This window comes from Pristis pectinata, chromosome 15, assembly GCF_009764475.1.
Source record: "Pristis pectinata isolate sPriPec2 chromosome 15, sPriPec2.1.pri, whole genome shotgun sequence".
Classification (NCBI taxonomy): Eukaryota; Metazoa; Chordata; class Chondrichthyes; order Rhinopristiformes; family Pristidae; genus Pristis; species Pristis pectinata.
In genome coordinates, this window is record NC_067419.1 from 34,681,531 (window position 1) to 34,697,488 (window position 15,958).

At 47.0% G+C, this 15,958-nt stretch overlaps 1 protein-coding gene across 4 annotated transcripts in view; it reads left to right on the forward strand.

Annotated features, from left to right (window-relative positions):
* LOC127578287 (potassium voltage-gated channel subfamily C member 2-like) overlaps positions 1 to 15,958 on the forward strand; it is a 144,409-nt gene that overhangs the window by 1,243 nt on the left and 127,208 nt on the right. The gene's annotated exons all lie outside the window — the stretch shown is intronic.

Consider the following 15,958-nt stretch of genomic DNA (forward strand, 5'->3'; position numbering starts at 1 on the left):
GAGTTTGTTCCGCGGTTTCATCTTTATTTGTGCGCGGGTTTCGCCATTCCTGATTGGCCTTGAGAAGGTGGTTGCTGAGCTGGTTCTTTGCTGTCTGTGTTGTGATGGTACTCCCAACCGTGCTGTTAGGTAGGGAGGTCCAGGATTTAGATCCAGCCACCAGAAGGCAATTGCAAGATCTTTTCCAGAACCCGGTGGTGGGCGGGTTGGTATCCCCATGCAGTTAAAGGTTTGGGGAAGTAGAGTTGAAGAAGGCTCGCCGAGGTGCTGCAGTGCATCTGGCGGAAGGCACACACACAAGCCAAGGGACTGAGCAGTTAAGAATGGGGTGCTGCACATGCCCTGGGCGATATTAAACTTTTTGAATGCTGGAGTTGCGTACATTCAGACTCGAGGAAAGAATTCCATCACACTTCTGTCTTGTGCCTTGGTGGTGATCTAAAGGCTTTGTGGAGGCAGGACGCGAGTCAGTCGCTGGAGGACACCCAGCCTTTGACTTGCTTCTATCGCCACAGCAGTTATGTAGTTGGTCCAGTCAAGCTTGTACCAGTGGTGGCTTCTAAGATGCTGATGGCGAGGATACGGTGACATCGGATGGCGTGGAGGGAGGGGGATCACTGTTGTCAGACTTACTCTTAATTGTGGCAATCTAAACCAGCTATATTTGGAGAACTTTACCGTATATAAGTTGTGTTGACTTTTATAATCAGCACGTGCTAATACAATATGCTGTAATAAGCACAGACAATTTATTTTTGATAGCGATTATAGCTACCTAGCAAATTTATTTTAGAGGTCTTCCGCAAAGAAGTTGCACGAATTCTTATTTTGTATTGCAAATTTAAATCTAAAAAGCAAATTAACGACATTGATATAAATGATCTTGATTCACTTTTTGATCCAAGAAATGTGCAGAGTCAGGTTACATTTGAGTTGTTTTCAGTAACGATTGCAATGGCCGCAATATCCACATGAGATTCAGTGGGTGGCAAGTAACAATTACAAGTGCATCGGTTCAGTGCTTATTCAGTAGATTCTCTTAACCTTGTTAGTAAATTAATAACGTATTCAAAGGGAGCTGCAGTTGCAACCTGTTGCAATAGGATTTTCAAAAGAGGTGGTGAGCTTTCTTTAAAAGTAGTACATACTTAATTCACGTTATTTGTAATATTGTACTAAATTCCGGCAGCGGTCATAGTCATTGGAAAGAAAATCCTTTCATCCCGGACAGTATGTGGGTATTTAATTCGGAGGCAGCCCCCACCCCCCCCCCCCAAAAAAAGGATATACATTCCAACATCTCAAAAGTTGAGTTCAAGAACTTCTGAATTAATATGACACAATGTAAATCTCTTAACTCCCACGAAATACCGCTGTGGTTATTAATATAATGAACCCGAATATACCAAGTAAGAATATAAGATGGAGATATTATCAAGAACCTTTCTCTCAGTTTCACGTTCACAGACAGTTGATTGTATCTTCCGAGAAGTCTTTCCTGGCGAATTTTATGGTTGGCTTGGAAATGCCTTCTTTTAGTCACAATGACAAATGAATATTAATTCTCTGCTAGTGAACGTCAATACCGGAGAAAATAGAATAGAGATTTTGTTTTTGCGTTGTGAGGATAAAAGGCGGTCCCTAAGTATATGATTGGAATGTTCCTTTAAGGGGAATTTGTAAAAGGGAATTAGCATACACAATGTTTACCAAACTGGAGAAAGGAGACTGAAAGCAGTGACATGCATGCACGCATGAAATGTCGCAGGATTTACATGGGAGACAAGTTAGCCAGTGAGGAAGTTGGGGGGGGGGGGGACCTCTTATTTGTACGGATTTAATATTCATGATATTCTAGTCGGTTCTTGCAGTAAACACGTGGTTATGTAATAATTAAACAGCATCCTCAACGACTGTGTAATAATAATCACTCTAGGAATATTTAACGGCGTTTTGTCCCCATTTATCTGCGCCTCCAAAGCGCTGCGAAGGAACCTGTTTGCTGTGTTGAAACTAATTTTGGTGGCAGGGCATGCTGTGATTGACAGGGGGCCCAGTGCACGCGCAGTCACGCGCCGCTGTCCCCGCGCACGCGCTCCGCTCGGCTGCACAGCTCCTGCTCAGGTTGCCATAGCGACCGCCATCTCCTTTGCACTGAAATCTGGTCTCTTGGCTGGCTGGTGCTACCCGGTGAGTCAAAAACTAAAAGGGAGGAAACAAAAAAAATCCATGCATTGCTCAGCACCATTTTAGGAACTGTTTCTAAACTGTTTATTCCACGCAAATCAAAGGGCTCCTTTTTAGCCATGAATGTTCTGGTTTATATCATGGTCCCGCGTTACTGAGGTAGGTCACAATTTCATTACAGAATGTGAACTCCACTCCCATCTTATCATGTCTTCCGTCTTGGCAAGTGTAATCAACGAGCTATGCAGGGCATATGAGTCCTTCCCATGCACGCACATGTCTTTAACCCACAGCTAAACAGATCAATTAAAACTGCACCGATTAAAACTTAAAACTGATGATTTTACTCTAATATTTTGTTTGCAATGAATGAGGGTGTTTGCTAGAAGGCATTTATTGATCATAGCTAATACCAAAATTAATGTCTTCCTAGTCCATTTCATAGACTAGTTAAGAGTCACATATAGACTGGATTGGGTAAAGGTAGCAAGATTTCCTGAAAGACGTTAGTGAATGTGCTGTTTTCTTTTGATAATCATAGAACATAGAACAATTACAGCACAATTCAGGCCCTTCGGCCCACAAAGCTGTGCCGAACATGTCCCTACCCTAGAAATTACTAGGCTTACCCATAGCCCTCTATTTTACTCAGCTCCATATACCGATCTAACAGTCTCTTGAAAGACCCAATCGTATCAGCCTCCAATCCAGTTGTTTCATGGTCTCTGATGCTTTTTTTCACCACAGATTTGTTTACTTGGTTTAAATTCCCCAGCTACTGGGTGGAATTCAAATTCATATCACAGCACAGAAACATACATACCCATATGAGTATTTGAAGTAAATCTGCTAAAAGCAAGATAGATGAAGTAACAGGGATTCAGTTGGAGCAATCAAGTTGGACCACCGCTAACATGCTTAATCTCATTTAAGTAAATGAAACCATGAAGTTGAAGCTTAGCATACCTTTAATGGCGTTTATGTAAGGGCAACAAAAATGGAAACTAAATGGAGTAGTAATTAGCAAACTGGTCACTATGTAAACACAGGGGTTTCTGTTTTATACAGTCTTCGTTTATAATCGCACATCTTCAGTCTATTTCTAATTGAAGTTGACAATATAGGAGCTCATTTCATGGTTTAACCCAGTGCTCTCTCACATTCCCATGGGATATGCCAGATCAGAAGAAAATAGATTTTGATGTAAGCACGTGGTTATTAAAAAGTCATAAGGATGGTTTCTAAGTTTAAAGACTGAAGGTTCATTTCACTGACATGCATTTTGTAAATAGATGAAAACCAACTGTATGTTCTTTTCGTGAACATGAATTCAGCCCGACTTTTCTAGTTTAGTTGTAACTGGACATTTAACAAAACAAGTGATTGTCAATAGAGTTGTAAATTATCCTAAATTTTAACTAATCCCTAATATTCATGCCAGTTTATAAAACAGCAGCATAATATAAACCAATATAAAGAAACAAGGTAGAGATTGAACCAGTTTAATGTGGTGAGTGTGGTGGTGTTCAAGCTATTAGTGTTGAATCCCAGAATTCAGTAACCCAAGAGACCATCTGTGGAAAAGCAAAATGCTAAATTACATTTTCACATCTATTTGATGTAGGTCAGTTAAAGGTCATTTAACAAATGCACCCTTCAATGGTCCACATTAACACTTCAGATTCTGATATTGTTTTTCAAATGACTATATATTATCTAATGTTATCAGTTTGGAAAGAACAGATGGTGCTATGAATAAAAAACATCACAGTAATGCTATTAAAATCACCCTAATCCATATTGCTCGCAGTTAAAATTAAAACATCTAATTTTTGACTAGTTATTTCTTTGTTTAACATGAATGTATGATGAGATGCCAAGAAATATGATCTGCTTGGTAATTGAGAACCAGGCAATGATTCATGACTCACCTGCAGTTTTATTATTGGTGTGGCAACTTATTGAGTGGAAAAAAAAATCCTCATCAGAGAGGGTCCATAAACATACCAGCATTGTTTTATCTGCTTTGGATGAAATAGAACATACAACAGTACAGCACAGGAGTAGGCCCTTTGGCCCATAATGTCTGTGCTGAACATGATGTCAAATTAAACTAATCTTTTCTGCCTGTGCATGATCCATATACCTCCATTCCCTGCCTATTCGTGTGCCCATCTGTTGTGTGAAATGGTTCTTTTCTGTCTTAAGGATCAAGGACTCTGGACACGAGCTTTGTAGACCAAAACTATTTTAATCACAAAGGCAAATGTGGGACAGAATGGATGGGAACAGACACACACTCACGCACAGGATACCACGAACACGAGAGGGGAATTGCAACTGGGGTAAAATACACACACACACACACACACACACACACACACACACACACACGCACACACATTGATACAAACAAGCACACAATAACAATGTACAACTTCAGGATATAACACTTCAATGCCTGACCCACACTAGCATTGGCTCTTAACGCTCCCTGAGTCTGAGTGATGCACTCTTACCAATGATCTCTACAGCGTTGTCTCACTACTCCTGGGGTCATCAAAGAGGAAGGGCTAGGGGATGCAGCCCTCTTTATGGCGCTAGGAGGCTGGGTGGAGCCTCACTGTTGTGATTTAAACGAGCCAATGGTGTGGGAGTCAAAGACAAAGGTTCCTGCCACAGCCAATGGTCAGGCAGGTTCAGAGACAAAGGGTACCGGTCAGGCAAGTTCAGAGGCAAAAGGTACTCTCACAACTGAGGGCTGGGTGGAGCTGCACCTTGATTGACAGTAGTATCACTTCCGATCAGAGGAGCAGTGCTGTCCTCTGGTCAGCGGGGGTCATTGTCATTACTGTCACGTGGCAGCCATGTGGATTTCTCACAACGTTCCACCCCTTGGAAGTTAGACGACTTGCCAATCAAGGGAGGAGCTATCAGGGTACACAGAAACCATAATCAACAAAAGGAGGGCAATGGCCAGTGGATGACAGTAGCCCAACATCCCCCAGTGACCCAAACGGCCACTTGTTTCCCATAAGGTGTCGTGCTGGAGGAGCTGGTCCCTTGGTTCTGAGTTTTGGCCGCCGAGTCCCCGAAGTGAGCAGCCAGGTTGAAGGGGTTGCTGGATTTATCAGAGATAAAGGTGCAGCACTCCTTTGTAATCACCACACATGTACCACCATACGCAGCAAGTGGACCATCCAGGGCCGTCTGATGCCATCAGGTTACCAGCCTGACCGCAGTCAGCTCTGCTGCCGTCGTCGTTTCTCATGGGACAGTCTGGCCGTGCAATATGGGGGGGGGGCAGGCTATCCTCTTGAGCCTCTCCACCTCCGCGATGGCTCTGCTGTCCCTGTACCCGCTGTGTGCTGGGTGCTCCCCCGTTCATCGAGTGAGGATTCAGGGCACCGTCAAACACTGGAGGACAGCAACTGTACCAGCCTGTGGGGAGCCACGGATAGGTACTGGAGCTATATATCCAGTGGGTCACGTTCTGAGTTTAGGGAGCCCCAGCTTAGCGGCACCATCAGCAGTGGTCATGGGGCACCTGGACACCAGTCTCACTCAAACTCACAACGGCCAACTGAAAAGGTGGAACTGTACTCATCCTGGAGTCTACACCAGCATTCCCTTGGCGTGCTCAGTAACTGCGGAATACTCTGAGGGTCGGGACTCGCGTGGAGGTCAAATTGTATGCAAGGAAATACCAGCTCCTGAAACACCCACTCCATTCGGAATCTCTAGAAGGAATGTACAGTGGTGGGGGAAATGATGAGGAACTGGCATCCAGCCCCCCCAGAACACGGATATAACGAGCCCGACAGGTGCAACAGGGAGACCAAACCGCGCAACACCGACGCAACAGAAATAAAAGGAAAACTAATAAAAACAAGAGAGTCCATGTAAACAGTCCATCTGACAAGTAGCCAAAGGAATCATCGTCGATGGCAAGGCTTCAACAGCGTGTGCCGGGATTCAGGGGTAGATTCAACCGTTCCACATGCTCCACGGTTCCGTCGTTGGAGGTGCTGGTGGTTCCGTGAGTAATATCAAGGGAAGGTTGAACAGGCATTTCATCAATCATCATAGTCAGCAGAAAGAGATGGAGGGGGAAGGAGCAGTGCCATCGTCCTGTAGCGGGGGAAACAAACTCATTCCCGGCAGGTCAGGTGTTGGGTATGGAGACAGGACAGGTTAGTTCAACCCGGAATCACGACCTAACGAGTGTCCCCAAGACCACGTGCTACGACTTCCCCCTTCTGAGGGGGGCCTTGTGGCTGTCGGACCCAGACTCTCCCGGACTCCTCAGTCCCGAGGGATTCGGGGTCTCGCAAGTCGGATGGTGGGGAGTAAGCCAGATGGCGGGAAATGGAGACCCCCTTTGGCCAGTGGGCTGTGTGTTCAGCTGATCGACGGCCTGCTGTAGCACACCCGACCACCCCTGCAGTGTGCGGGAGGGTGTCAGCGTGTGTATCGTCTCTTTCAGCAGGCCGTTCATCCTCTCGATCAGGCCTGATGCCTGGGGATAGTAAGGGATGTGAAACAGCCATGAGGTCCCCTCCTCTGCCACCCAGTTTTGTACCTTGGACCCCGTGAAATGGGAGCCCTGACCGGACTGTACCTCCCACGGTACTCCATAGGTGGAGGAGAGGTACTGCAATCCCTTGATGGTACTGTTCTGGTCGGCCCTTTCACAGGGCACTGCCACCAGCACACCTGAGTACGTGTGCACCATCGTTAGGGCGTATTGCTTTCTGTTATGGCGTGGGAGCAGTCTGATATAATCTATCTGCCACATGCGACCTGCTCCCGTGCGGCGGTGAATATGGCCCAGTGGCCCCGTCGGCCAACCTCGTGGTTTCACCTGCCGGCAGATGGGGCAGTTCACGACCGTGGTCTTACACTGGTCCATTGTAAGGGTGACCCCGAACCGTTCTGCCCAGCGACGTGTACCGTCAGCCCCTAGGTGGCTGCTCTTACGGTGCGCCCATGCAGCTAGGGCGCTGAAGTCAGGTTCATCAGGGGGAAGGGTAGCGCAACATATCTGGGCAGCCTGGTCCACCATGGCATTGTGGATGGCCTCCTGGGTCTTTCTGTGTGTATGGGCATCCACGTGGTGGACTGATATGCGTGTCTGGGCCACTTGGTCCCAGACATAGGGCCAATGTTCCTGGTCCCAGAGGGGGCGTCCATGAATTTCCCACCCTGTTTCGTGCCACTGCGCTATCCACACTGCCATACCGTTGGCCACTGCCCAAGAGTCAGTATAGATGTGGACTGGGCCGGTGGAGTTCTGTAGCATGAGTGTCACCGCCGCTAGCTCGGCCAGTTGACTGGACCCTCCCGCTCCCTCTTTTGTCACTGTTTTCCCCGTGGTGGGATGAAGTGCCGCTGCCTTCCAATGTTGCTTCCCATTTTCCAGCGGCTGAAGCAGTCTGTGAACCAGGCCTGCTGCTTCTGCTCGGGATCGAGGGAGTCGAAAGGTTGGCCCCAGGACACGGGGGAGGGCGCGATCTCAGGAATGTCTGGGAGTGATTCCTGGGATTAGGGAAAGGACATGACCTCTTCGTGGAGGCGGCTGACCCCTTCTGGACCGGGCCAAGCCCGGTCCGTAATGTACCACTTCCACTTCACCACCGAGGACCTCTGGGCTCGGCCCTCTTTGTGAGTAGAGTTGGGGGACTTGACCCATCGCATGATGGGCAGATGGGGGCAAGGATGACGGGGTCAGTGCTGGTTTGGTGTTCTGTGGCAAGGAGCGCCAGGTAAAAGGCCAGCAGCTGGCGCTCGAAAAGGCTGTAGCGGGCAGCAGCCTCTGGCAAAGACTTGGTCCAGAAGGCAAGCGGGACTCTGCACCCCTGGGTCCTTTGCCAGAGGCTCCATTCAGCGACCGACTCACTACTAGAGACTTGTAATTCAAAGGGGACCCCTTCCTGACAGGGGGCAAGGGGCAGGGCTTGCTCCACAGCTTGCTTCGCTGTCTCAAAGGCAGCCTGCTGTTCAGGACCCCAGGAAAAGGTGGCCTTTTTTCGGGAAACCCTATGGAGGGGTCTCAGGATCATAGTAAGGTGCGGGATATGGTGTCTCCATTAACCAAGGAGTCCCACGAACCTCTGTGTGTCGGTTTTGTTCTTGGGGATGGCAAAATTCAAAATTTTCATCCATGCGGGCTCAGGGATCTCTCTCCCGCCGGCGTAGCATCGGATTCCTAAGAACATTACATCCTGGGCTGGGCCTTGCACCTTTTCCATATTAATGGCCCAGCCCCGCTCTCTGAGAGAGGAAATTATCATGTCAAGGGCTTCTGCAACAATGGCCTCAGAATGGCCTTGCAGCAAGACATCATCGATGTAATGGGTGGCTACCACCCCTGAGGGGAGTTCAGTGGTCTGCAAATCCCATGCAATTAACCCATGGCATATGGTTGGACTGTGGATGTACCCTTGGGGGAGGTGTCTAAATGTATATTGCCTCTTGTCCCAGGTAAAGGCAAACTGATCCTGGGAGGTATTGTGGAGGGGGATGGAGAAGAAAGCATTGGCCAGATCTATAACGGCGTACCATGACTTGTCTGGGCGCCCTGACACATTCTCCACGAGGATGACTATATCGGGTACTGCGGAAGCAAGGGGGGGGCAGCCTTGTTCAACTGCCGGTAGCCCACTGTCATGCGCCAGGTCCCATTCTTTTTCCAGACGGGCCAGATGGGGCTATTGAAAGGGGAGGCTGCGAGCCTAATAACTCCCTCACGCAGCAAGGCTTGCACAGCCTCTGTGATATCCTGGTGTCCTCCCGGTACCCTATACTGTCGACTGTAGACTACCTGCGAGGGAGGGGGGACAACAACTGGCTCCCATTTAGCCGCCCCGACTACCACCGTGGCTCGGGCGACTCCGAAAGTAAACTTGCCCCGACTAGTGTGTAGGGACTGTCCCTTTAGGTCATTTATCCCCAGTATACACTCAGGCGAATCCGCAATTAAAATGGCCACCATCCGGGGGGGTTGGTTCCCAACAGCCATGCGGACCTTGACTTCCTTTGCTGGCAAAAGGGAACCCCCCCCAACCCCTCAATTTGCATCTGTGGCCCCTTCCAAATCGCGGGGTTCCCTGGTACAATGGTGTCCTGGGCACCCGTGTCAACGAGTGCCATCCACCTTTGTACGTTCCCTTTTCCCCAGTGTATTGATACAGGTACGCATGGCCTCAGATCCCCTGGGCGCGCAAGGGTGATGGAGCAGACACGCTGGGGACCCTGGCCTTCATCCTATGGGAGGGGGCTGGGGGTCTGCCACTCCGTGGGTGAGGGCTCTTGTGGGCGGAACTGGGCCATCTCCTGCAACAATAGGTCCTGTAGCTGAGCTATGAGTGCAGGAGAGGCCGTTTCAGGTAAGGGAGGAGCAGAGGCAATGTCAGCCTCTGCAGGGGCAGCCCACGTGGCCCGGCAGTTGGGGGCACCCCCTGAGTCAGGCTTGGAGCTGGGGTGGCCTCGGGTCTTTCCACAGCCAGGCTTCTCCCTGCAAAGCTCCTTCCAGCGCGCGTGGAGAGCGGAGGTCGGAGCTCCATCTATACTCGCGCCATCCACCCCTGCGGGCAACAGATCTAAGTACAGCTGCCTGCATGTGGGGCGGGGGGAGGTGTCCCCGGCCCTCATCTCCCGTATGGTCTTCCCCCCCGATTGGTCCCATGAGGGGCAGGACCACCGGTCTCAATTCGGGCCGCGCGGTGGTGACTAGGTAGCCTGCTAGCACGCTGGTTGCCACGGTATTTTCTAAAAGCTCCAGGTCACCTGCCCTCTTGTAAATACCTGTCACCAGCACCCACTCTCTAATGACCCCTGTGCCCTTGCTGACCGTACTCCACTGGGGTCTCCCGAATAGGTCCCATTCTAGGAGGGTAGGGTACCGGGTCCTTACTGCGGTCACTATCCGGTTCTACAGCGTGGCATCGTTCCCAGCCCTCCCTGGTGGCACCTGCAGGGCGTTGTTGATGCTTTGCTGGTCGGACAGGCTCCCCAGGGCACACGCCTCCTGGTGGGAGAGGTTCACGTTGGAGGCCCCCCCATCTCACAGCTGGAGCAACCACGCGGCCAGGTGCTCGCCCAGCTGCTGGCGGTACCAGTCCGCCAGCTGCGTTAACTCCTTGATGGAGAAGTCCCGGGTCTCCATGACCTCGGAGGGGTTCTGTGCATTCTCCCCCGGGACTGTCTCATCCCCATTCCCCTCCCTCGTGGAGCGGACCTGGGACCACGTTCGGATGGGTCGATCCTGCAAGGGCTCGGGGGCATAGGGTGGTGGTCGGGCTTGGAGGGGCTCCTGCTCTTCAAGTGCCCCTTCCTCGTCCGTGTCCATCCATATGTCCCCGTCCCCAAGCCATGTGTCTAGCCGGTCGCCGCACTGGACCAGGGCTTGGATTTTAAATGGATTTGGCTGCCAGCCGGCTCTGCGGGCAGCTTGTGCCTGCTGCACCTGGACCAGCCGGCACCGCCTCCTGGAGTGTGCAACACCTTTGTTGGAGGGTCTCTATCTCTCCCTTACTGAGCAGGTATCCTGCAACTGGCCAGTGATCTCGACCTGGTGCCTCAGGAGGGTTGCTAGGAGTCAGATGGCACCCCTCGGGCTCCCTCTGGCGCTGGGGAACCCTGACTGCTGGAGGAGGGCCATCACGTGGTGTCCCAGTTTCTCACCACTTGGATCTAACTGCTCAGCCCAGTCCATGGGCTTGCCGTGGTTTGCCAGCAGGCTGGCCAAGCTCCCAAATCCCTCACATTCGTCTGTCCACCCCGGGATCCTCTCCTCTGTATCTGCGCTAGCCTTGTATCCCCAGTTCCAAAACATTCTCCCCGCGTTTGTGTCCAGCCAAAATCCTCAAGACCCTGTTTGCAGTGCTAAATGTTGTGTGAAATGGTTCTTTACTGTCTTCAGAATCAAGGACTCTGGACACGAGCTTTGTAGACCAAAACTATTTTAATCACAAAGGCAAACGTGGGACAGAATGGATGGGAACAGACACACACTCGCTCACGCACAGGATACCACGAACACGAGAGGGGAATTGCAGCTGGGGTAAAATACACTCACACACACACACACACACAGATACAAACAAGCACACAATAACAATGTGCAACTTCAGGATATAACACTTCAATGCCTGACCCACACTAGCGTTGGCCCTTAACGGTCCCTGAGTCTGAGTGAAACGCTCCCTGACCATGTGGTGATGCACTCTTACCAATGATCTCTGCAGCATTGTCTCACTACTCCTGGGGTCATCAAAGAGGAAGGGCTAGGGGATGCAGCCCTTTTTATGGTGCCAGGAGGTTGGATGGAGCCTCACTGTTGTGATTTAAATGACAGTGAGGCTCCAATGGTGTGGGAGTCAAAGACAAAGGTTCCTGCCACAGCCAATGGTTAGGCAGGTTTAGAGACAAAAGGTACTGGTCAGGCAAGTTCAGAGGCAAAAGGTACTCTCACACCAGAGGGGTGGGTGGAGCCGCACCTTGATTGACAGTAGTATCACTTCCGATCAGAGGAGCAGTGCTGTCCTCCGGCCAGCGGGGGTCATTGTCGTTACTGTTACGTGACAGCCATGTGGATTTCTCACAACACCATCTAAAAGTCTCTTAAATGCCACAATTATATCTGCTTCCACCACCACCCCTGGCAGGGCATTCCAGGCACCTACCACTCTCTATGTAAAAAGCTTGCTTTACACGTCCCCTTTAAACTTTCCCACTCTCATGTTAAAGTGAATTGGTGAATGCTGGATAGGATACCTTCTGTGGTTGAGAATTTCACAGGTTCGTCATTCACTGGATGATGAAGTTTCTCCTTGTCACCATCCTGAATGCCCGACCCCATTCACTCAGGCTGTGACTCCTGGTTCTGGGCTTCCACAAATCAGAAACATTCTTCCTCAATCTGGTCTGTCTATTCCTGTCAGGATTTCATGAGTTTCAATGAGGTACCCTTGCATTCTTCTCAACTCTAGTGAGGATAAACCCAAATCTCTCCATATATCAATGCTGCCACTCCAGGGATCAGTCTGATGAACTGTCGCTGCGCTGTCTCCAATACAAGAACATCCTTCCTTAGATAAGGAGACCTAAAATGAAAACAATACACAAGAGCAGAAGGCAGTAGAGAGACTAAATAATATCAAGTTATTTCCTTCCCTCTCTCCTCTGCATCTTAAAACTTGAGATATTTCTAAAGGCAAATACTCCAGGCAACATGATTGCAGTTTCTCTTTAGTGAAAGTGCACTGTATAAAACTGATCTGAAAACACAATAGCACCAATTAGACACCTCCCAATGAGCAGCTAGTGGGATAATTGGCCCTTAAATTAACCTGTTTTTTGTCGGTAAATGGCAAAAAGAAATAAAGAGGTGTGGTTGGGCATGTGAAAGGGAATAAGTTGCAGGACTGCAGTTAAAATGGAGGGGGGGGGAAGAGAAAGAGAAAAAGAGACAAAGAAAGAAAGAGAATGAGACAATTGCATGAGAAGGCATAGACTTGATGGGCTGAATGGCCTCTATCAGTATCAAAGTAAGAAGAAAGTTAGATGTATGGCTGGTGTGCAAAATGCAACCTGAGTGACTGGTGCAGAAAATGAGCTGCTGAAGGAACTCAGCGGGTCAGACAACATCTGTAGAGAGAAATGGACAAGCGATATTCCGGGTGGAAACCCTTCATCTGGATTGGTCACTTAGGTTTATCACTGTTAAGGAGGTTCAGTGAGACCGAGCAGGATAAATTTATATCCGTTAAACCTATTCAGTGGCTCAGTTGCAAGGGCTTGTTGATGATGAAAATGTTTTATAAGTGTAACATTTGAATAGTGCCCATAAAGATGGGATGCAGTGGGCCAGTAAACATTTGGTTCATGGGCATTTTGCACACGGCCAATCAGGAAGGTAAGACATAAAAGGTCTGATCAAAGGTTAATGACCTGAAATATTAATTCTCTCTCTGTCTCCCTCTTTCTTTTCCTCTTCTCTGTTAAACACACTGCTTGAATGGCTAAGTATTTCCAACGTTCCAACATTATGATTCTACATGAGGCAGCTGAAATTTATTTCCATTACAATTTATATTCAGTGATACTAAGATCAAAGAAAAAAACTTCATTTCTGAAAAAAAAGAGAAATGGAACAAGGGGAAATTAATCATTTGATCATGGAAGTAATTGCAAGTTCAAGTTCGTAGGTAATGCCTTAAGTGAAGGTGAAATCATCAGCATATTTTTGACTTTTAGATTTTATTTCATTCTATCTTCATCACTTTAAAGTCAAACCATCGTTATTCTAATGAACTCATTGCAACTTTGAATTATATACTTATGATGCTCAGGTTAAAATATAGTTAAACAGTAGAATAAGATTCTTCAACATGGTTATTTTCCACATATTACTATGAGGTTGTTATTTCTAAATTTGCTTTGATTAATTAACATATTGGAACTTCACATTCTAGTTCTGGGACATCATGTTGGCAAGTGTTCATAATGACATATGCCACCAGTTTAAATAATAGAATAAAACTACCCAGAGGGAGTAAGTCTTGCACACAGAGCTAAAGTGTTGGTGTTCTCAGGCAATAATTTTCATAGGTGACCAAATAATACATCGATGCAGCTGGAGGCAAGGTGCACAGCAAGTTTCAGAGGTAGCTGGATGCAAATCCAGGAAAAATAGTTGGATTGAAGGTCTCCACTCTGGCAGCTATAATGATCCAGAATGAACCAAGTTTCATGAGCCTTAAGCTGGATCTTATGGACAAATGGCCACAAGCTGAAATTACTCACAGACTCAAAACTAAATTCTAAATGGGGACTTAGTATTTGGGTAGAAACATATTCATTCATGTGATTAATGATTTGAGGCTTGCATTGGGTGTTGGTTTCATGGTGCCAGTGGTATATATGGGAAAAGGGCAGAGTCAGGGGTGAGGAGGCAAAACAGCAATAAAGTTGTTTGGTTGCACCAGTTAGACAGACTATTAAAGCCCATCAAGCAAAGTCAGTAGGTTGATAGCAGATTATCACTGCTCCTACTTGTGCTTGCTCAGTCAGTAAATTGAATCTCACTGTGAGGTACCACGCTGAGGAACTGAGACCAAGAAAAAAAAACAGAGACTTGATTAAGAGTAGAAAGGAAAATGAAGAACTGCATTTACACAGTGCTTTCCTTGCTCTCTGGACATCCTAAAACCCTTCACAGTCAATGGATTACTTCAGAACTATTGTCACTGTTTTGTGTGCGAGTGAGCCTGACAATTTGTGCGGAATTGAATAATTGACTAATGTTTTGGTGAGGATGTGAGGTTGGATATTGACTAGGACACCATATCAGTTGAGAACTTGTCATGTAATCCTTTCCATCCACCTGCACAATTGCAACAGGGGCTTCAGTTTAATATCCCATCCAAATGCAGCACTTTAGTACTGGAATGAATTGTCAAATTAAATCATGTCCTCTAGCTCTGGAATGCACTTGAACTGACAATTTAAATAATTGAAAAGCAGAGCAGGATAAGGTTAGGGACATTTTTTTCCTCTTAAAATGACCAAATGCAAAGTTCTATCCAATATGGTGTTGCAGGTTTTCTAGACCTCCCTGTTCATTGTGGATGTGGGCCCTGACTGCCTCAGTTTTGTCAATAGTTGGGAATCAATTTGCAACCTCAGGTAATAGAGGAAACAATGGAAACTGCAATGTGATTGTTACTGTTGGTATTCGTTTCTGATCTGGCACTCGAAAATTGGACATAGGCAACAACTGGACATGGAACCCAGCCTTTCTTTTGCATATTATCAAATCTTAGAACAAACCTGTAAGGACCAACATATGGAGAAAAGAGTGGATGGTGATGGGCTGCCTCCTTGAATCATGGAAATCCTTGCACTAGAAATGCTCAGACAATATTGTTATATAGGCAGCTTCATTCATTGTTGTGGAAATGAAGGAATAACGCCTTGCCTCCCAGTGTTGACATTGTTTGACTTGGAGAACAAACCAACAATTTGTTTAAAATGGTTTAGTTTTGCACATGGTTTGTCATCATACTGACTCAGTATAAATTTTTTTAGCCAGTTTTACAACTTTTGTCATTTGCTCCATTGTCTTTCAAAGTATCTAGTGGCATCTGAAAAGATAGTCAGAAAGTCTAATACTCAAATATCGTGTGGACTGGAATATGTCTTGAAAGCAGTGTACACTCTGCTTCATTACTTTTAAATGGAATAGATTGTTGGAGACATGACTAAAAAAGACATGAGTGCTTGTGACCTGACAACAGGATGCATTCACTGAAATGGTTTCACTAACTAAATGTGAAAGCACTTCTTGGACAGAATAGATTTAAAGTAAAAGTATTTTCATAATTGTCTTTTTAAACTGGAATTTTAATTTACTAGTCAGATCAGCATGTATTGTAAAATGAACCAGTAGCATAATTTTATAACCTTGTTTATAAATTGATATAAGAAGTATACACATATTTTACTGACTGATGAGCTATGCTCAGCTCCTTATTAATATTGTTCTTATTATCAAAAGTAATCATCAAAAAATTTCCTGAGGCAACTAATATCTTTCTAAACACTGTTTACAGTAAAGAGTGTATTTGTAAAAAGAAATGTTTGGCAAACCTTATTTCTTCCTTTTTAAAGTGTGCTGTGCAGATAAATGAATCATATCAAATGCATTGACACATCACTTGTTCATGACATTGTCATGGCAACAATTACCTAGATTTTCTGAAATTTA